The sequence below is a fragment of the Pinus tabuliformis genome, chromosome J (assembly GCF_031772625.1).
Source record: "Pinus tabuliformis cultivar Carrire ecotype Pingquan chromosome J, CPIR1, whole genome shotgun sequence".
Lineage (NCBI taxonomy): Eukaryota > Viridiplantae > Streptophyta > Pinopsida > Pinales > Pinaceae > Pinus > Pinus tabuliformis.
The window spans coordinates 887,011,414-887,035,359 of record NC_142295.1 but is presented as its reverse complement, the minus strand read 5'-3'; positions in this window follow the sequence as shown (position 1 = coordinate 887,035,359).

Below are 23,946 nucleotides of genomic sequence, written 5' to 3'. Positions count from 1 at the left end.
ATGGGTTAAAACAGTCACCAAGGATGTGGTATTAGAAATTTGATACATTTATACGGGGACTTCACTTCACTAGAAGAAAAGCAGATCACTGTGTGTATTTCAAATTAATTGGTGACCGTGTTATTTATCTGGTCTTGTATGTGGATGATATGTTGCTGGTTGGAAATGACAAAGAAATTATCCAAGATTTGAAGAGCCATTTGTCCTCCAAATTCGACATGAAAGATCTTGGTGCTGCAAACTATATTTTGGGCATGGAAATTAAAAGAGATCGGACAAAGAGGAAGCTCTGGTTAAACTAGAGGAAGTATGTCGAGACAATATTGTAGAGGTTTAATATGTAGGATAGTAAACCAGTGAAGGTTCCTATTCCTGTAGGTGTAAAGTTATCTGTTGAACAGTGTCCCAAGACACAAGAAGAGGAAGAGGATGTGTCCCGTGTTCCATATGCAAGTGCAGTCAGTGGCCTGATGTATGCAATGGTCTATACTAGACAAGACATTTCACATGCAGTGGGAGTATTGAGCATGTTTATATCAAAACTAGGGAAGGAGAACTAGATAGCAGTGAAGCAGGTTTTCAGGTACTTGTGTGGCACTAATGATTATGGTTTGTGCTACCAAGGAAGACTAGGAATGGACAAAGTGTTGGATATTCATGGCTTTGTTGATGCAGACTGGGCTGGGGATCTAGATCAGAGAAGATATACAAGTGGGTATGTGTTTAACCTATTTGGAGGTGTAGTCAGTTGGATAAGTAAGAAACAATCTGTAGTGGCACTATTAACTATAGAGGCAGAATACATGGCAGCCACTCATGCAAGCAAGGAAGCAGTTTGCTTGCAGAGATTGTGTTCAAGTATGGGGTTAGTACAGGGAGCTATAAGGACAAACTGTGGCAGCCAAAGTGCATTTTTCTTGGCAAAGGACCCTGCATATCATTCAATGACAAAACACATTGATGTTCAGTATCACTTTCTGAGGGATATGATAAAAGACAAAAAAGTTTTGCTGGTAAAGGTGGACACTTTGAAGAATACTGTAGATGCATTGAAAAATCTATGAGCTCTGAGAAGTTCTCTTCGTGTAGAGAAACAATGGGCATTGTAGGGTTGGATAAATGACTAATCTCTCTTGTGGCCCCCTATGAAAAGAAAAAAACAAGTGGGAGAATGTTGGGTTGTGTTATATTCTTTCCATGACTAGCCCACGTAGTTAACTGGGGGGTTAAAATGCAGGCAGATCCCCCCCTTTGTTGTGCTGATTGCGTAGCGAGGGGAGTCACAGGATGTTTGAGGGGTGTAGGTAACCCCACTATATGGGGTTTGGGGCAGCACCCTAGAAAATTTTGGTTTTGGACCCTATGTTAGGTTGGGCGGACCTACCTATGGTTTTGTGCATGCTTTTCGCACATGGTTTTGGACGCGATGGTTTTTGGTCCATGGTTTTGGATGTGATGATTTTTGGTCCATGGTATTGGATGGTTCGACATGTATAAATATGTATAGTAACATTGAAAGAAACATAATGAAAAATCATGTTTGTAGTCCCGGTTTTGGGATCCAAGGGAAAATCTTTATGTATATGTGTTTTATGTGTTATGCTCTCGCATTGTTTATTTTATGTGTTTTTAGAATTCGTATGTAGGTAATTTCTATACGAGGTTAAAACCTACAGATATGAAGAAGACGAAAGATGTAGAGTCCTTGATATGTGGGATGAAAAAAAATCTTTAAGTTGCATGATTACATAGATAACATGAAGGCCAGAGTAGCGATCTGCTTGAAAGGTAAATAATACATTTGGTGGGAAGATGTTCAGCGGGTCTGAGACATCATGACATATGACTTGAGTTGGTGTGAGCTCAAGAGGATTTTCAGGAATAAGTACTTGTCCAAAAGATACTACAACAGTAAGGCTAAACAATTCTATGAGCTAAAGATAGGATCAATGATAGACGAAGAGTACACGACCAAGTTTCTAGAGTTATTGTGGTATGCACCATATCTTACTAATGAGAAGCCTAAAGTTCAGATATTTTTCATTCGTCTTCCATTATCATTTAGAGATTGGATTGAGTATGATGAGCCTCAGTCTCTTAAGGAATTGATTAGGAAGTTGAAGCATTGATATGAACAATCAAAGCATAAGAATGAATCTCAGCATGGATGGAAAGGAAAGGACAAATGTAAAGGTAAATGGTAGCCTAAGAGGACAAGGCCTTCACATGCAGATGAGAAAGAGAATGTGGCACCACAAAAGATATTTAATGTGCTAGATAGGGACATGGGTCACATCAGCAACAACAAAATAAAGGTGAGGGAACTAGTCGGTTGGAGCATTGGACATGTGGTAAGGAGCAACTTAAGAGATATTTTACACAGAATCAGGGTGGTAAGCCTCAGGTATACAGTGTACAAGAGGCCTAGACTATTGGGGATGTTGGTTAGAGTATTCCATGTATCTATGCACCAGTGGACCATAGGTAGGCAGAACACTAGACATCTATCATTGAGATAGACGGTAAGCTTTGTGATCAAGTTATTTCTATTTTGATTGACCCTGCATCTAATTATAGCTATGTTAGTCCTGACTTGATGGATAAGCATGGTTTGAGTAAGGAATTTCATGCAGAGTCTTGGTTAGTACAATTGGTTATAGGTACGAAGAAGTGAGTTCATCATTGGGTAAGATCTTTTTCATTTGACTAAATGTACTACCATTGGGATCATACAATATGTTGTTTGGTATGGATTGGTTGTAGCTTCATAGGACCAAGTTAGACTACTAGGGTACAACCATTGAGTGTGTTGATGACAATGGGGAACTAAGAGTCTTACAGGGTAAGAAGAAACCCACACCAGTTAGGATGGTGATAGCTATGCAAGAAAAACATAGCCATAGGAATGGGTGCAAGTTATTTGTAGTGCACATTTCTAGTGATAAGGGTAAGGAGGTTGAGGATGAAGATGTGTTGAACAGGTACCCAAATTTGCAGTAGTTTTAGGATGTATTCCCTGAGGACATTACAGAGTTTCCACCTCATAAGGAGGTAGAATTTTCTATCGAGTTAGTGTCAGGGGAAGCTCCAACACCAAAAGCACCTTATAGTATGAGCACACCTAAGCTAGTTGAGTTAAAGCTACAATTGAAGGAAACATTGAACAAGGGATACGTTATGCCAAGTGTATCATCTTGGGGTGCACCAGTCTTGCTTTTGAAGAAGAAATATGGTACTCTCATATTGTGCATTCACTACAAGTAGTTGAACAAAGTGGATATCAAGAACAAGTACCTTTGCCAAGGATTGATGACTTTTTCGATCAACTGAAGGGAGAAATAGTGTTCTTGAAGATTGACTTGAGATCTGGATATCATCACGTAGACATCAAAGAAGAGGACATTTACAAGATTGCATTCAGGACCAGGTATGTGCATTATGATTTTGTTGCTGTTCCATTTGGCTTAACTAATGCTCTAGCTACATTAATGTGCTTGATGAATAATGTGTTGAGTCCATATTTGGATAATTTTGTTATTGTGTTCATTGATGTTATATTGGTATATTCTAAAAAAAGGAAGAGCATTCCGAGAATTTAGCAGCAGAGTTGATTTTGTTGAGAGAGAATCAGTTGTATGCTAAGCTCAGTAAGTATATTTTCTTTCAAACTAAGGTCCACTACTTGGGACATGTTGTCTCCAAGGAAAGCATTGTAGTAGATCCAGAGAAGATAAGGGCCATCATGGAGTGGGTAGTTCCTAAGAGTGTGGATGAGGTTTGGCAGGATATTATAGGATGTTCATTAGGAACTTCTCACAAATCACTTACTTGATCACATCATTGCAAAGGAAAGGTAATAAATTCGAATGGATAGAGGAGTATGAGGCTAGATTTGAGTAGCTTAAGAAATTATTGACACATGCACCAATGCTACAGATTGCACATCCAAACAAAGAGTTTGTGGTATGAATAGATTCTTGCAAGAGAGGGCTTGGTGGAGTGCTTATGTAGTATGGATAGGTGATATGTTATGAGTCTCGAAAACTAAATGAGCACGAGAAGAAATACCTAACACATGATCTGGAGTTAGCAACGATCATACATGAATTGAAGATGTGGAGGCACTATTTTATTGAAAAGAGGTTTGTACTGATGAGTGATTATATTGGGTTGAGGTATTTTTTTGACCAACCGAATCTGAATGGTAGGCGGGCTAGATAGTTGGCCACGATCAACGATTTTGATTTCGAGATCAGGTATATCAAAGGTAAGGAGAATAGGGTGGCAGATTATCTCAGTAGAAGGGTACAAGTACATCAATTGAGAGCCATGAGCTCATATGGGACACGCGTATAGGATAGTATCTTGCAAGCAGGTCAATAAGATGTTAGGCATATAGAGATTGTGCACAGGTTGCAATAGAATATAGGTAAAGGTGTAGGTGCATAGGGTATGGATTAATGTCTTATAGCATATGGATTGGTCAAGTTCCAAGACAGGATATATGTGCCAGACATCAGTGAGCTCAAGAAGGTGATCTTGAGGGAGTTTGATATGAAACCTTATGTAGGTCTCCCCGGTTATCAAAAGACACTAATAGTAGTGAAGATATTCTACTATTAGCCGAATATGAAGAGGGATGTAGCAGATTTTGTGGCAAGGTGTTTTTACTCTCACTAAGTGAAAGCATAGTGTAAATATCTAGGTAGATTGCTGCAATTGATTGCAATTCCAGAGTGGAAATTGGAGGTCATTTGCATGGATTTCATCACATGGTTGCCTAAGACAATGAAGCACCATGATACCATCATGGTCATTGTGGACGAATTAACAAAGGTTTCACACTTAATTCGAGTAAATTCTACATTCTCAGCTGCTGATGTGGCATAGGTATTAATCAGAGATGAAGTTATACTGCATGACGTTCAAAAGAAGATTGTGTTAGACAGGGATGCGAAGCTCATTTCACGTTTTGGAAGGATTTGTTTCGAGGTTTGGGCACAGAGTTAGCCTTTTATCACAGCTTATCATCCGCAGATAGATGAATAGCCATAGAGGGTCAACATGATATTGGAGGACATGTTGAGGATGTATGCGATGCATCAGCAAAAGAAGTGGGAAAAGTATCTCCCTTTGGTAAAGTTCGCATACAAAAATGGTTAGCAGGAGTCATTAGGGATGAGTCCTTTTTGAGGCATTGTATGGGCAGTGTTGTAACACTCCTATCAGTTGGAGTGATCCAGTTAGCAGGGTATTGATTGGACCATAAATGTTGGTGGACATGGAAACGGAAATGCAGGTGATCAAGAAAAATCTAAAGGTAGCACAGGATAGGTAAAAAATCTATGCAGATAGGAATAGGTTGTTCAAGGAGTTCGAGGTTGGGTAACACGTGTACTTGTGCATCAAACTAAGGAAGAGATCCTTATGGATTGCATCCTGTGCCAAGATGGAACCATGGTTTTGTGGACCCTTCAATATCATTGAGAGGATCATTCCAGTAGCGTATCTACTTGCACTGCCTCCGACAATGAAATTCCATGATGTTTTCCATGTATATTTTCTTAAGAAGTATGTTAAGGATGTTGATCATGTGAATGACCGGTATGTATTGTAGGTGGAACCAAATGGAAAATTCCAGCCGTAGCCCAATTGTATATTGTAGGAAAAGGTGCTCATGCTTTGGAATCAATTAGGTTAAAGTGAAATCAAAGCACTTTGGGCTTGGTGAAGATACATGGGAGATGACGGATCAGATGTGGGCTATGTATCCTTCCTTGTTTGTTGGTTAAGGAAAATCAGGTTTGATATGGTTGTTTGGTATATGCTTTATGTTGGTTTGATATATGCTTTATGATTTTTTTATGTATGCTTATATATGGTGTTTAGTATATGTTTGAACATATGTTTTGGTATATATTCCTGGTGATGTTCCTATATGTACATATGTGTATGGATGTAAATATTGCCATGAGCTATGTTATAAAGCTCCACTATGCTGTATGGGTGTTATGCCATTATGATTATGATGTCATGTTACTATGTTATCATCTGGTTATGTTATCACAATGTTATGATGTCATGTGGATTGGCACTAAGCAGGATGATCATTGTAAATAATGTAATAAGTTGTGTTATAAATCTCCACTATGCGGTATGTTATCATGTTGTCATTATGTTTTTCGTTTGAGCAGGTCTTTCATTGTAAATACTGCAATGAGATGTGTTATAAAGCTCCATGAGCAGTATGTCTTCTTTCAGCAGGTTGTTGAGGTACATGTGTGATTGAACATCGAGGACGGTGTCCCCCAAGCGGGAGGTTTCTGTAACAACCCTGCTGAAATTTCCATGTAATAAAAGTTAGAAACAATAACCACAGTCGATGGGACACTTATTCCAAGCTGAATGTTGGGCAGGAAATCCTAGGGGGTGTTCATTTGGTTGTTTATGGCTAAGGAAATTGGCAAATGAAATGGTTAAGGCTTTGGAAAGGAAAAATGGCATTTTTGGCACATTTATTTATGAAAATAATGGAAATTAGGAGAAAAGGGAGGTGAAAGGTCATAGGTTGCATGTGAGGAGGAAAATGAAGGAAAATAATGGAAAATGAAGAAAATAGAGACCTCATTCATAAAAAGGTTTATGAGGACCAGTTGGTAACCTTTTGTTAGTTGAGTTTTGGAGCTCTCTCATTATTCTCTCTCTCTCTCTCTCATACCCTTGGACACCTAGAGTATTCTTCGAGCATTTTGGCATTGGAGAAAGAATAAGAAAAGATTAAGCAGCTAAAGGTAGGATCAAGCAACTACAACATGCTTCATTGCAGGTATCGACTTGAACATGTATTTTTCTTGCTACATTTTGCATGCATGGTATTTCACATGGTTTTCTTTATCATGGCATGGGTTTTTCCTTGTGTGACAGTGTTTTTAGCCTAGGCTTTCCATTTCTGGCTAGCCATCATGTGATGGGGTTCTCATCTTTTGTTTGAGATGGATTAGAGGATGGATTCAAATATGAGTGAGCTGGATCTCAGAATTGATACAAAATATGGCCTAGTAACCCTTGAGCCAAACTATGGGTTGTGGTAACGCTGGATTGTCTGTTGCCTCATATGGCCTAGGAATCCTTGCCGATGAATGGCAGGATATATGGTAAAACCTAGAGGTGGTTTCCCCACCGATGGGCCTAGTAATATCAGGTTGGGATATGCAGTAAAGCCTAGAGAGTGGATCTCGGTTTAGAACCTAATGGTCTAGGTTTGGATTTCGGTAAACCCTGAGAGACATGGAGAGATGAAAATTCCTCATGGTGTAGGTGGAGAAATCCGGTGTCATCCACGCATGTTTGTCCTAGTGGTCAGCTAGAGATCATGATAAAGCCTGTTATGATGTGTTCATTGTGTCGGCCTAGTGATCCAGGATGGATTATAGTAAAGCATGGTTTTTATTGATGAGGTTGAGGTGGTTTAGCATTGGTATGCCCTTGTTGGTTCTTTTGGTTTAGTCCCACATTCATGCTTGGAATATGCCATGGCGGTGAATGGCTAAAGAGATACTTGGTTTAGCGATTCTATAGTTGGGTGGATTGTGGTACTCCCATGTTCAGTTGGTTTATTGCATTCATTAATGAGAAATTCATTCCCTTGATTTCTTTGTGAAAATGTATTGATGTATATGTGGATTTTGATGGCTGATATGTTTATGGTAATTATGTTTCTATTATGCTCGTTATATGTATATTTTTTGACAACACCTATGTATGTCTCTCAGTATGTTTTTACTTGTAAGTGAATGGATAGTGCATCTATGGCCTAGTAGATGATAATGCAGCAAATGGCCTAAGCGATTCTCAGATAAGTATGAGATCCCTACTCTTAATTTTGTTATTTACACCAATAGGTTACATCTTGACGACTTTCTTGATGAAATTCCTATCATGGCTAGTAGGGTTCTAGTTATGGACTTGTTCAACTTATTTATTTTGCATCATTGTTTCCCTATACTTTTACTAATCACAAGCTATCACTCCATTATGGGCAGTGGCTCGGGCTCTGGTCCTGAAAAAGTGGAATAAATCTTGGGATCGATGGCACAAAACTAACAATTTTGGTCTCTGATTATCGGTAGGCAAGCCTGTGAGAGTGAATTTAGGTTGTTGGTCACTCCCTTTCCCATAGCATGAGAGCGACTATGGCCTAGAAGATCCAGAACAACATTGGGACACAAGGATAGGCTGCCTAAGCGGTTGACTTGTCTCGTGAGGGTTCTGTTGATGATGTTGGATGACTATGTGTGATGTTTTTGTTGGTTCCACTTCCTTATTGCCACATAGGTGGTGGAATTTTATCATAGTAGCCTCTCGTCTCATGTTTATGGCAATTGGCATGGTTACTTGGGTCGATGTGGAAGGAGGGTGTTACACTATTGCATGATGAGCCTTTGTTCTAAAGGTTGGGTGTATGGGAGGAGTTTGACAGCAAGGTGGAGGGAGGGGATTTCACACTCGATTGGTAAGAATGCCTCCTATCCATAGCCAAGGTGGAAAGGAGTGAATTAAATGGTGGTTTTATCAAAAATTTTGTAGGCCCAAAATGCAGGGAAGAGCATTAGATGCCAATTTTTATTGTGTTTATTCACCATCCATTGAAGCATAATTTTGAGTATTTTGTTGACAAAATCAACTTGTCCATTTCCTTGGGGGTAATAAGATGATGAATATTGGTGTTCAAAACCCAACACTGAGGATAGCTCACACTATATATCATCCTCAAAGTGTCAGACGTGGTCAAAAACCAATTGTTTTGAAACCCTAAATCAAGTGATGACATGGGTAAAGAAGAAGAGGATTGCAGTGTGTTGGGTATGTGTTATATTATTTCCATGACAAGCACTGGAATAATATATTATAAGAGATTTTACACATGGCTTTCATGCATGGTTTGGGCATGATGTTTTTCTTCCCTTGGTATTATAACTATAGCTATGTTCTAATCTGGGGTTTGTGGATTGGGTTTTATGAATGCTTCGACATATATATATATATATATATATATATATGTATATATATATGTATATATATATGTATATATATATGTATATATGTATGTATATATGTATGTATATATGTATATATATATGTATATATATATGTATATATATATATATGTATATATGTATGTATATATGTATGTATATATATATGTATATATATATATATATATATATGTATATATGTATACATATATATATGTATATATGTATATATATATATATGTACATATAGATATATACATATATATATATACATATATATATATATATATCTATATATATATATATATATATATATATATATAGATATGTATGTATGTATGTATGTATGTATGTATATAGATATTGTAACATTGAAAGGAATATAATGAAAAATCAATCTGGTAGTCTTGGTTTCAGGATCCAGGGGAAAATCTATGTGTATATTTGTTTTATGTTCTCCCCATTGTATATTTTTTTCTGTTTGAAGAATTTTCTTGCAGGTAATTTTTGTACATGGTTAAAACCTACACAATAATTGCAGTTTCATTGAATGTATATATGGCTTAAACTCACTTGGTGAAATAGTTGATGACCATGACAATATAGTTATGGTTATTAGCATATGGCGGTTGAAAATCCACAAAATTGATGGTCCATTTACAGAAACGACCAGTTGTGATGACAAGATGAAGGGGGACAAGTGGAGATCAAGCCTTAGGGGCATATAATTGATAATTGTGACAATGTTTGACTACCTCAATGCAATAACTAAAGAGAGAAGGCCAAAAGTATCTTATATGCATGATTTTATGGCAGTGGACATTATAGAGATATGACCACTAAAAGCGACACAGTGATAGGAATTGAGCACTTGCTCAACTTCAGTATGGGTAAGACAACGACGATGGACAATGTCAACACCGCGATGATAAAGATATTGATTGATGATGAGGTATCAAGTGGCTTGATGTTGAATTCATCATCAAAAATCACGAGTGAAATGGGGGGGGGGGGATTTATAGGTTCACAAATAGGTGAGGATGCCTCCATACGAAGGATCATCAAAGGTTATAGCAAACAAGTGTTCATTAAGGAGGTCGTCAATTACCGACAGATCTATTGTACCAATAAGAAAGTTAGAGATGAATTCAACAAGGGATAAACCTTTCTTACTCTTTGGCATGACAAATTCCAAGTCAAATTCATCGAGGATAATGATCTAGTAGGAAAACTTCCAATTGATGATCCGCTGACTCAACAAGAAAGCCATGGGGTTATACTTAGTTACAACCTTGGTGGTATATGTAAGGATATAATGATAAACTTTATGGATAGAGAACATGACAGTAAGGGCCAACTTTTCCTCATTATAATAGGATACATGGTTTCCATTAAGGTTCTTACTGAAATAATAAATAACGTGCATATTTTAAGTTCCATCTTCATGTATTAAGGCCTTGGAAGCTAAATAAGTGGAGGTCGAGATATAAAAGAAGAAATTGCTCTCAAAGTTAGGTGGGTTAATCAAGGGAGAAGAAGTGAGGGCACATTTGAGGGCATCAAATGACTATTGAGCTTGATCATACCAAACAAATGGAATGTTTTATCAGATTAGTCTAAGACACCCATGAGTATTGGTGGCATAGTCAGGAAAAAATCAACAGAGAAATTTGGATTTTCCTTCTAGGCTCTATAATTGGCGAAGGTTGCGTGGAGGAGGAAGTTTGAGAATGGATTGATATTTCAAAGGGTCAATGTGACTTTGATTTTTGACATGATGAAGCCTAAAAGATGGATGAAAGGAACACAAAAGACTCACTTAAGGGGATTGAGGCGAATGTTATACTTGCAACATCAAACGAAGATGGTGTGAAAATCAGCAAGGTGGTGTGACCGAAGCTTGGAATGAGTAGTAATATCATCATGATATGTAAGGATAATGTGATACAGGTCATGAAAACAATAATACATGGAAAGTTGAAAAGTGGCCCCAACATTCTTCAAACATAAAGGCATGACCTTTTAAGCAAACTAGTAAATGCAGTTTTAAGTTGATCAACAAAGTGGATACATATCTAGTGTACCCCAATAATCCATCGATAAAGGAAAGACCTCACGTCCCACACACTCATCAATTATTTGGTCAATGAAATGCATGAGGAAGTTTCCTTTGGTACAAACTTTGTTTAAACCACAAAAGTTCATGCAGACATGAATTGTAGCTTGTTTTCTTAGAATGAGAACAAGTTTGGACACCCATGTAGTGTACTCAATGGGATAAATGAATCCAACCTTATTGAGCTTATCAATTTCAAATTTGATAGAATTCCAATTGAAAGGATGGATAGGCCTTTGCTTATGGCGGACATGGATGTGATTAGGCCATGTGTCTATATGGTGTTCAATATTTGCGGGATTAGTTTTGGGTGTCGCAGAATAAGACTAGGGAAAAAATCACGAAATTATTTGAATAACTTAATATAAGCCTCAATTTCTTCTAGGGTACATTGTGCCCCTAAGGGGATATTTTCTTCAACCACTGGTTTATTCGAAATGTTAATCTTGATGGAAGGTGAAATGTTAGTCATATTACCTTCTTCAAAAGCATCTGGTGCAGAAATGGGCATTAGATAAATTTATAGGTATAAAATGGGCCTCCTAAGGAATATTATAAAATAATAGAGGAAATAATAAAAATAATATTAGATTACATCATCCAATTATAGAGGAAAAAAGGAGAAAAGTACTTTTCAATTTGTATGTTCAAATTATCTCCCTACGGTTTTACTCAAATTTCAATCAAGAGCACTCATTAGATGGATAATCTAATTCCTCATCCAAGGAGTACCCATGTTGCATATTTTTGATGGACCCTGCTACATGAAAAATGAGAAATACCTGAAGAAATATGAGTACAATCACGTTTTTTCATGTATTTCTCATTTTTCATGTAGCAAGATCCATCAAAAGTATGCAACATGGGTACTCCTTGAATGAGGAATTAGATTCTACATCCAATGAGTTCTAACCACTAAAAATTTGAGTAAAACTGTAGGGAGATAAGTTCAAAATGTGAGTTGAAAAGTATATATATATATATATATATATATATATACTCCAAAAATGGTGAATCATCCCCCATCACTGACATCATAATCTTCAATCATATTGGTTCTTATAGAGTTGATTTTGGTTGTGCATTTTTGTTTTGAGGCCCATTTTAGACTTCAAAAATTCTCTAATGATTTTTGAACCAATCGACATCACCATGGATGAAGTCTTTAGACTCCACAACATATTGATCAGGGGTCTGCTGTGGAAGGAAGTACGCACGGTGGTCCATATGATCCCAAGAATAATAAGGGGTGGTCATGCTTCCACAATGTCTTCATCATAATGAAATATTGGAGGATAGGAGGAAGAATGACCAGATGATGAAGATGGAATACCTGAAGCATCGTCATGAGAGACAAAATTCACATGGACACTTTCAGAAAGGTAAAATGAATTACTACTAGATGTGACATCTATTGATTTTGAGACTGGAGTGTGCTCTAGAGAAGGTTAAAAAGGAAGCATAATAATAAACTCCTAAAGAGTCTGAATAGATCGATCCCATGGATGGTGAAAAGTAGATAATGTGGGTTGAACTATTCATCATATAAACATAAAGAAGGGCAATCATGAGAATGGGTTGAGGAACTTCATATCCTAGCGAAGCATTCGAGCCAGAACCCACAAGTAGAGATGAAGTGGAATCACTACAAGTGGCATCTAACTCATGAAGCACATAAGATTATCACAAAATTCTTTGAGACGGGGAAAATGATGGGAATAATGTGCATACTTATCTCATAAATCCTAAGGGTGGTTTAAGTGTAAGGTTTTGTTCTTGTTAGCAGACTCAGGCAAGGTAACGTGGACCTCAGGAATGTTAAGGTAGGGAAAGGTATCAGAGACCACATTCTTAATATGAGGGAGTTCAGGGAAATTATTGGTGGCATACCCAACAACATCACATAAAGCATATTGAGGAGAAGGATTTGGTGATTTATAAGAAGTGGGAGTTTCTTGGGTTACCTTGTCTTTGCCGCCATTTTTATGGGCTTTTCCAACATCACCATATTTCTTCACAACCTGAGTGGCTTCCTACTAAGATTGTTGTGGAACTTAAGCAAAGGAAGGGGTCATAGGAACAAGTTGAACTAGAGTTGAAGCCATATAAGGTTTCAGTTGATCAAGAGAAGTGTTTGCAGGAGGATCCATATATCATAATAGGATCTACAAGGTGATGTTAGGAAGACTTAACATAACCATTATAGGGGTAGAAAAGATTCATGGTGGTGGGAATAAGAAAGGTATATGTTGGATAAATGGTTGCTGGTAGAAAAGGACTTGGAAAGGTACCAACGGAAGGGGAATAACCTTGAGGAATTATACCTGAAGGTTGATTTGAATCTGGAGCAAGGGGTTGCGAAGGATTTGGTTGTTGGGAAGATGTACTATACTTCTTGCGAGTGACCCATGATGGATGAAGCATTCAAGGGTAGGAAGTGGGCCATAATAAGCCCCATTTAGTGTGGAATCTTTGTATACTCTAGGGGAATATTGCTAAGGGTGGGGGTGGTATTATTGATAATCATTAACGAGATATTGGTCTGAGGAGAGGTCCAAGACTAAGGGTCATAATAATTCAACTTATCGATGGTGACGATCTTTCTATTATAAGTAAAGAACATCTTGTGAAATATATAGGATGCGACAGCTGACATGCCATATGTGTAACTCTGACCCAACAAGATATTGTAATCTAAAGGAGCATCAATGACTTCGATATCAATCAAGATCATCTTACCAATAAACGTGATCGGACAATTGTGATATAGACTGAGGGGTTGTGAGAGGTGTTGAAAATAGCAACAAGAAATGCTAAAAATAGAATTGCTAAAAATAGCACTGCTATAAATAGTAGTTCAGCCAGTGTTGATCTTAGCAACAATGGATGGAAAAATGGAAGTGCTAAAGATATCATTCTATAAATAGCATTTTGGGATACCTTCCTATTTTAGTCAGTCCCTAAACTAAAATAGTGAAGTAAAATTTGAATTTGATCTTAGCAGTAGTATGTAAAATAATTAATTAATTCATGTCGAGTTAATTAGTTAAGGAAAATCAAACTTGAAGTCTGTTGAAAAAGGCAACAAGAAATGCTAAAAATAGCATTGCTATAAATAGCAGTTCGGGTACCAGTGTTGGACATAGCAACAAGGAATGAAAAATGGAAGTGTTATAAATAGCATTACTAAAAATGGCATTTCGTGATGGATTCCAATTTTAGTTAGTCCCTGGACTAAAATTGTGAAGTAAAATTCGAATTTGATCTTAGCAGCCATTTGTAAAATAATTAATTAATTCATCTTGAGTTAATTAGTTGTAGAAAATCAAACATGAAGTCTATGTGAAGACATGCACGAATTATCCCATTGATTGAGGAATTTATCCCTTAGCTAAAGAGATAAGGATGAGTTGTAATTAGTTAGCTCAGTTAACTGAGTTAAGTCCAGTTAGATTAGTTCCAAAAGTTTGTGGAATTAATTGTGAGTTCAGTTAGTTAATGCTTGCATGCATGTAACTACTACTCTCCAGATAACTGAATATTCTCTCATAAATAACTCATGCATGTTAGTTCAGTCAGAGACCAAGTTGAGATCAAAGGATGGGACAATGTACTATCAGTTGGAGGAGTTTTCCTATATAGGAAACTTGTCCATGCTGAAGGAATTATCTCCTTCAGGTTTGTGTAGTTATTTAAGAGGTCAGAGCAATGTGTGGGGGATTCTTACACATAGGTGGCAGCTTGAGGACCAAGGAGAGACTGCACAAGGAAATAGGAGGCTTGGAGGGTAGAGGAGAAGGTTTGTGAGAAGCCTTTGACTGTCTATGAGCAGTAGTGAGGGATTGTACTGAGAGCTAGATAGCTTGTGAGCTAAAGCTTTGTGTAATCTTGAGATATTTCCACTTGTATAATAATACAGAGATTTGGGTTTTTAGGCTGAGACTTTCCCCAGGTTATTCTTCTATGTTCATGTGTGATTGATTTCTCTTATCTGTTATATGTGTTCTATTTGATCTTGCTCATAATCGATTAGGCTTCCGCAAGTTTGTTGTAGAAGTAGATCTTGTATTTTGCTTTAGTATATTGCATTATTTGTTGATCTATAGTGGGAATTTCTACAAAGTCTATGTGGGGACATGCAACAGTTTCTCCATTAATTGAGGAATTTATCCATCAGTTAAAGAGATAAGAGTGAGTTGTAATTAGTTGACTTAGTTAACTGAGTCAAGTCCAGTTAGATTAATTCAAACAGTTTGTTGAATTAATGTAAGTTTAGTTAGTTAATGCTTGCATGCATGTAACTACTGCACTTTGGATAACTGAGTATTCTCTCATAAATAACTCATGCATGTCAGTTCAGATAGAGACCTAGTTGAGAGAAGATGGAGGGGCAGTCTATTATTTGTTGCTAGAATATTCCATTGTGTATATTCCTTGCATGCAGAAGGAATTCTTTCCTTGGGGATTGCGCAATTACTTCTTCAGGTTTAGTGAGTGTGATGAGGCCAATTCACACATGTCACATCATTAGACCCCAAGAAAAATTGGGCAAGGAAACAAGAGGCTTGGAGGGCTTGAGGAGGACATATACTATGTCTATTCAGTCTGTGAGATGTATTGTTTGATTGTAGAGAGAGGATAGCTTGAGAGTTGATTCTTTTTTTAACTTGAACAAGATTTCCACTTGTATGATAATACAAAGTTGGGGTTTTAGGCTGAGGCTTTCCCCGTGATATTTCTTCTGTGTATTGTGGGTTTGATTTCTCATTCTCAGTTATATGTGTTCTCTTGATCTTGCTTAATTTGGTTAAGCTTCCGCAAAGTGTTGTAGAAGTAGATCTTGTATTGTGTTCCAGTATATTGCATAATATGTTGATCTACAGTGGGAATTTATACATGGTATCAAAGAAAAGGTGATCAAGGTGAAGAACAATATACAAGAAGTTCGAAGTTCAAAGTTTGGTTCCTTAATATAGAAATCGAATTCTTATCACATCTCTATTTCACCTATGGCATTCAGCGGTTTAAGAATCAAGTATGCCCTTGATGGCAACTCGAATTATATAGCTTGGAAGGATCGCATGGAGGCATTGTTAGACGATAATGGTCTAAAGGACTTCATTGATTAAGAAGTCCCCAAGCCGGCTTATGCTACTCAACTAGCGGAATGGAAGAAATGTGTGGATAGAGCAAGGAGAATCCTCCTAGAGGGAGTTTGAGATCACATTGTCTCGAGCCTCCATAGGAAGGAGAATCTGTCTTCGATGTGGAAAACATTGAAAGATTTATATCAGAATAGTAGCGATCAGAGGAAGCTGGCACTAAAAGACAAGCTTCATATGATCAAGTGTGAAAATGGCGACATGATCTCTACATATCTGAACAAGCTCACCACTTGCAGGGATGAGCTTGCAAATGTAGGGATCACTACCGCTGATGATGACATGGTGAGTCTTGAACTTCTCGGTCTTCCTAAGAGCTGGCATAGCTACCAAGACGTGGTTAATGGAAGAGAAAAACTAACAGATTGGGAACGACTTTGGTCTGATCTGATGCAGGAGGAAATAAGAACAAGAGATGGATCCTCATCGAAGCAAGATAATGAGGAAAATCTAGCCTTAGTGAGTAAGGCAAGGAAACGGAAAGGGAAGGCGTCCCATCCCAAATTTGATTCTTCACATGGTGGGAAGAAGATTGACAAATCGAAAGTGCGATGCTTTCATTATCATGAAGTGGGCCATTATGCTACGAATTGTCCATAGAAGAAATGCAAGAAGTGTTCCTCAAAGGGATCTGATGGTGAGGCACTAGCCTCATAGTTTGAGCTATATTTCTCACTTATCACATGCATGGTTTCATCCATGGTGAGATGTGTGTGGTACCTGGACAGTGAAGCTTCATTGCACATGTCATGTGACAAGAATCTTTTTAGTGCCTTGGAGGACAAGGATCTCCATATGTGGATTGAGATGGGTGATGATGGAAAGTACTGTGTTTCAGGTGAAGGTAGAGTTGTGTTTCAGAGTGAGCATGGAGCTCCCCTAACCCTGACTAATGTAATGTATGTACCAGTTTTGAAGAAGAATCTTGTGTTTTTTGCTATGCTAGAAGATAAAGGCTATGATGTTGTCTTTAGTCAAGGAAAGGTATTCTTGAGGCATATCGGTACTGGATAAACAAAGCGAAAAGAAATTTGAGTCAAGAATCTCTATAAGCTAAAGGTATACAACTGTGCTGCTTTGAGTTCCAAAGCTGAGATGGTGTAGAGCGGAGATGTTGGCGAGCTATGGCATAGAAGACTGGGCCACTTGCACAATGGAGCCCTGAAGATCATGCAGCAGATTTCTACCGGATTACCCAAGGGAAAACTTGAGCAGACGACTACATGCAAAGGTTGTACCTTGGGTAAGTATGCGAAATCCTCCTTCCCAGATCGAGACAGTAGAGCTAGAGCAATCCTGGAGCAAGTTCACTCAAATGTTTATCGACCTTTCTTTATATCCTCCACCGCTAAACTTTTTTTTCTTATTGATGATTTTTCTCCCAGATGTTGGATCTACTTTATGTAAAAGAAGGATCAGACCTTCTTGTTAACACCCCAAGAAACTCTCCTAGGTTGTATGTCAGAGATGCTCAGGAACATTACAAACTCAACAAAAAGTTGGATAAATTGGTGGATGAATGAAACAAATGCTGCATATTCAAGCCAGATAACCACCCCTACTATGCTTAACCCTAGACATGGGTGAAAACCCCCGGACTACAAGGCTTTTAACCACCAATTACTCACAGTTTTACAGACAATGTGATGACGAAGAACACTGATCACACCAACAGATGCACAAGACTCTGTGATGGCCAGCTACAACTCGTTTAAAGGTCTGTAAATTTGTTTTCTAATACACAGATAGGATGACAGCTCTCTGGCATTAAAACAACAGAAACCTGCAAAAAAATTCAATGATGCATGTTAAATCCTAACATAGAGGTGGGATGACAGCCCCTCTAATGCTAAAAATTAACAGCTCATGAAATAATGCAAAACAGGCACAACCTGGAACAAAGAAGAAGAAGTGAAACGTGAGCAATCAACAACAAAAGAAGCTTGTATTAGCTGCAAAATGAAGACTAGAAGCTGCAGGTATCATAATAGTTACAGTCTCCAGAAGTTGAAATTTACACCAAAATTACATTCATCAACATTGATTCCCTCTATTTTTTGGGTATATATAGAGTTTATTTTACAAATATATTCTGTTGTTCCATGCGTGGAGGGGTCATAATGGACCACCAACCACTTTAACTCTCTCATCGAGTCTCTGCTACAATCTGCTTGCTTTAATTGATAAATTTGACATTCTCTGGTGCTCGACGGTCCTTCCTGAACATGTGGAGTGTAGTATGAAACAAGCTCCATAACTGATAAATGCTTGTGATCTGCTCGAGGCATGTCCTTTCCCTTCTCGCCCATCCTGTTTCTTGAATGTGGTGGTTGAAAATTAACTACACAAAATGATGAATATTGGCTACCTTCTGTCTCTGTCTCTCAGCAAATTGTACCTTGGGCACCGTTATATGGCAGAATAAGTCTTTGGGCCTTTGTGTTTCCCTTTAAACGAAAAATCATGACTGTTTTGGTTATAAACAGTGGAACAATGCAACCCTCCTAATTCCTGCCCATCACTGCTTCTTTTGGACTTTAAAAGTCCTCAAGCATAGTTCAATTATCTATCTGGTCCACCCTTCAGATCACCGTCGCATGTCGTAGCCGACCCATTCCCTCACTTCCCTTTGTGTTTGGAAACTTATAAAAAACGCTGGAAAACATTGCACATTGTTATAGACATTTTTGTGCCTTACAACATTGAGCATGAAATGTCCATAATCTAAGGGATCCAAAGTCCCTAAACATGTTGTTCCTACCCCTAGAGGAACAAGGCTAACAAACCACAGCAATTCACAGAAGTTCTCCACCAAAAACTACTCAAAACAAGTCAAATCAGGATCATTTCAGTGGCTACACTAGCTGTTTGCGCTGAATGTCAAAGCCAACACTGGCTACCTGCTTTGAATGTCAACTAGAACACTGGCTACCTGCGTTGAACGAGAATGGACAAGTGGCAAGCTCATTTCTCAAGGTGTCAAAACCCAGGAAGCTTCCAAAATGACACTTGCCTCACGGAATTCGACTGGTGATGAGTAAGAGGTTCCAAATCTCCAAGTGGAAGCAAGAACCTCCAAGTGGACTCAAGAACTGACAGAGGGAGAGGACACTAGTCACATCTCAAGCTGACTCATCCTCTTTCCAAACATCTATATATGGATCTCTCCTCCATGAGATCAAGAGGCTGGAATTTTGTTATTGCAAAGAATTGCTGTTGGTTTGAGACTGGAACTATTGGGTGCTTATTGCTTTGAAGGGGGTGAAGATAGGAATTCCATTTGCTGGGAAGGAGATGCTGGATTGGAGCCCTTTGGGTTGTATCTCTTCCTGAACCTTGTTATTCATCAATAAAGCTATCTTGGTTTCTCCTATATGCTGATGTATTCTTGATGTATGATTGCATTAGTATGTTTAGCTTATTTCTAATCCTGAACTAGCTATGAATATGAATCCATGTCTTGTGTAGTGTTCTCTTCTTATGATCTTGCAGAAACCTATTGAAGCTGGGCGAGTGAGAAGGCAAGTAGCTGGGAACTCTCCAAGAGAAGAGAAGCTGGATCGAGGGACAAACGGAAGACACCAGTTAGTCCATCTATCTCTCTCTTCATTCTTAATTCATAAAGGAAAGAATACTAGAATAGCTGTCTCTGTTTGTTGCTAAGGCACTGTCACACCTTAGGTGGATAGGATCGTCCTGCATAGGCATTTTTCCCCACAACAAATTGGCGACTCCACTGGGGAGATCTGTTTAGTCATTTTATTTGTGTTTCTATCATTGTTTACTTCATAGACTTGACAGCAACAATCGAACTGCATCTGCTTTTCCCGGATGCAAAGTAGACAGTTGCTGCTTTGATCCAATCACTGGACTTGTCTATGATCTGAACTATAGATTCACAAATGATTTGATGATCCTTTGTGATAGATCTTAGTACCCTTTCAAAGCATCCCTTTAGTTGTACCTTGCTTGTTGCTTTTATTTGGCCTGAAACAGTGAATTAAATAGCAATCTGTGACCCAGAACCTGTGGGAAACGAGAGTTTCTCCTTCAGCGCAGACCCAGTGAAGGGATTCTGCATTTCAACGCAGGTCCCGTGAAGGCTACCTACGCTGAATGTCAAAACCCCTGTGTTGAGGTTGCGCTGAACCAGTTTGTCCTAGTGCAACTGGGGTTCTCTGCTCTGTTTTGCCTTGTTTTGATCTCTGATTTTTGCAGCCTGTAACTAGCATAGGTACCAGTTTGATAACTCCTTTTCTCTGCTTAGATTCCGCCTCCTTTTGTACAAAAAGACTGTGAGTGTTTTTATGTGTTTGTGGTGTCATTTACAGTCTTCCTTTGCATGAGTGAAGTAATCATCCTGTAGCCCTTGATTCAGATCTGTTGATTGTGATCTTAAGAGAGAGTTCATTGGCTGTTTACAGTTGATTATACATTTTCTTTTGCTTATTGGTTTGAGTTTGTCTTTTTTAAAGTGTCGAAACAAAAGTTTATTTCGAAAATCGTTAAGTGTTGTAATCTCTTCTACCCTTTCTGATTCCGAAAAAGTAAACTTGTTTGTATTTGTCATTTAAAAGCAAATTCAAAGTTGTGCAAAAAGCTTTCTTTTGTAGGCATCAACACTAAGAAAGCGGAAAACAAACACCTGCATTGTGCATTTGCATTTTTATAGTTTGCATGTTGGATTTAGGAAAAGTGCATTAGAGTGTGCTGATTGCTCTTTGAGAGAAGATGGTATCTTTCTTTTCCCTTAGTAGCTAGGATTTTCAAGGTTGAAAAGATAAAAAGCTTGCTTATCATCTTTAGACTGCATTTAGGAATTTGTATCATACATCTCGTGGTGAACCTTGAAAGGCAAACTTTAAAAAGATCAACCTAAAATAAACTGAATGAACTTAACAACGCTTTGTAACATAACGCACAACATAGAGGTCTAGGCTAGAGACGTGTTCCGGCGTCGTTAAGCCTGGTGACTGTCGATCTCGTGGAAGGTGGGTGATTCCTCCTGAGGGACGATAGCGCCAGTACAGATTGTGCTCCCACGTACCGTCGCGTATATATTGGGAAACCCCTATAGGCATAAAACCTTTATCCTTAGGAAGCCGTGTCGGCCGCCCTCCTGATCGCAATGCACTGAACATAGCATTGACGAAGATCGACCGCCCGTACCCTAAAAAGTATTCTACGGTTTTGCGAAAAGTTTGGCACACCCTCTGCCTAGAACTCCAGAGCAGTTCCTTTTGGCCTTTTTCAGACTCTATAACAGAAAAAGTCCATCCGAGCATTTGTCACTTCGGGCTCGTTAAAACATCGAAGGAGACTAGAGTCATCTTTAGCTTTTTCTCGACTCTTTAAAAGTGAAAAAGCAAGTTGTGTCTAAAAGCGTCTAAAAAAATCATTTAATTCGGAAACAAACTTTCCCCTTTTGTATTTTGGTTGATTGAGTAATCCGCAATCGTGGAAGAAAGTCAATTGAAACCCCGTCATTCGCGGAGGCTTACGAGTCAACTGTCTTTGTCTCCAGAATCGAAAATAGTACGGACAAAGCGAACTCGTTTAACCGGTTCGAAATTTCCTATAAAAGTTAGAACAAGTGTTCCAACAACATCTGAGATTCCGGTTACTCCAAACATTTCTGGAAACCCTGCCTCTATACAAGAAGTTCAACAGCCGCAGAGGGACAGTATCACTGATCCTAGTCTGAGGGCAAATACTTGCGTTACTGAACCAGTTCCATCTGTGACCGGTTCAGAGAGTCTTGCTCCTCAAACAACTGTCGCTGTCGATTCAACCCCTTCTTCGGCACCAGAAATATTTTACGGACCTGACGGTCTTCCTCTTCCACCTGGTTTGATTGCGATAGAGGAAATTGTAGAGGATCCGCAAGCAAGTACTCCAACACAGTTTGGAGTTGGGATCACTCTATTTCCTTCATCAGAAGTTAGCCTATCACAAGTGGAAGTTCCTGTAGAATCGCTAGGCAATCTATTGGATAGACTCAAAATGTCTGAACAACCGTCGACATCTAGGACTGTGTCGAATGAAACAGCGACAGCAGAAGCCCCTGCCGTCACTTCGACAATGTTTGCCGGCATACCATCTGTCCCGACTAGCTCGCAACCGCTAGAAAGAGTCCACCAAGGGACTATTTCGACAGTGTGGTCTATTCCAGTTTGTTCATCCGGAATAATATCCAGCAACTCTTATGTTGAGACTTGCCAGATTGATCCATTTGGAGGTGAATTTGGGCAATCCAGTCCCCAAGGACAAACAATCCCCTTGAGTTCCGGATTGCTACCGTATGGGGGGCAGTATGCCATTTCATTACCCCCTCCGGGAGGGTATCCATACGAGAGTTCACAACAGTATTCAGGTTATACTGGAATTACATCAAGTGGTTGGGTACCTATGCTACCTCAACAACCAAGGGTTGTGTATTCTATGCAACAATGTGTACCTACGTCGAACATCCAAACCACACCAGCTATTGTAACTGTGTCGCAAGTTCAAACGTTGCCTGTTGTATGTCAACCTCAGATTTCTCAGGTTGTAATGCAACAGCCCCTTGACCCTGGGACACAACCACAATCGCCAACTAGTGGGGCGACACAGGTCCAAATGGGTACAATTACCCCACACCTTGGTCCAACGGTTAGTATAGCACAACAGAACATGGCTTCACAACCGTGGCTGGTGCAATACCAACAACCACAATTCCAGCAAGTATACCAAGGTTCTGAGCAGCAGATCTTTGCGAACAGTGGACAACCGTATATTCAAAACGGTCAAAACTAACCACTTTACAGTGGTCAAGTCCACCAACCGTATCAGTCATACCAACATCAATTACATTATGCTGGTATGCAAAGGCCCACTGCTCAGGCGATTCCATCGTATCCTGGGTATGCTTCACCTAACCTGAATCAACAGTTACCATTCGTGGCAACTTTAGAGTTACCCGATTTACACCGGTTAACCAACGATCCGATTGCTTACGCCCCTTGGTGGCCAGTGATTCCTCACAAACTTCCATCTGACATTCCTAAATTCAACGGAAATCCAGGTGAAGACCCATCGAATCACGTGATGACTTTTCATCTGTGGTGTTCATCAAACACCCTGAACGATGATTCGATAAGGCTTCGCCTTTTTCAGAGGACGTTAACGGGTCCAGCGGCTAAATGGTATATTGAGTTACCTAGGGCCTCGTTCGACAATTTCAGCTCCCTAGCCACGACTTTCTTAACCCATTTTCAATTACCGATAAGGTATGAAACGGGAACGGAAATATTAACCAACTTTAAGCAGACAACGGCCACACATATATCCGATCATATACATGAGTGGCGTCGTCGTCGCAGGATGGTGAAAACGTACGTTCCCAATCAGTTGTTAGCTGAGTGGTTTATAAAGTCGTTACTTCCTGCTATAACAGATGATGTGGCCAAGGGGGGAGTCATAATGGAGGAGCAAGTTATTGCTCGTGCACAATATCTAGACTTAGTTTATACGCAGTCTGGCACGCTCTACGACAAAATACCTGACGCCCCTAGACCGGAATTCTCAATTCCTCCTCCTCCTGAATCAAATAGTGACTCTCATGCTGGAGATGGCGTGATTGGCACGGCAAACA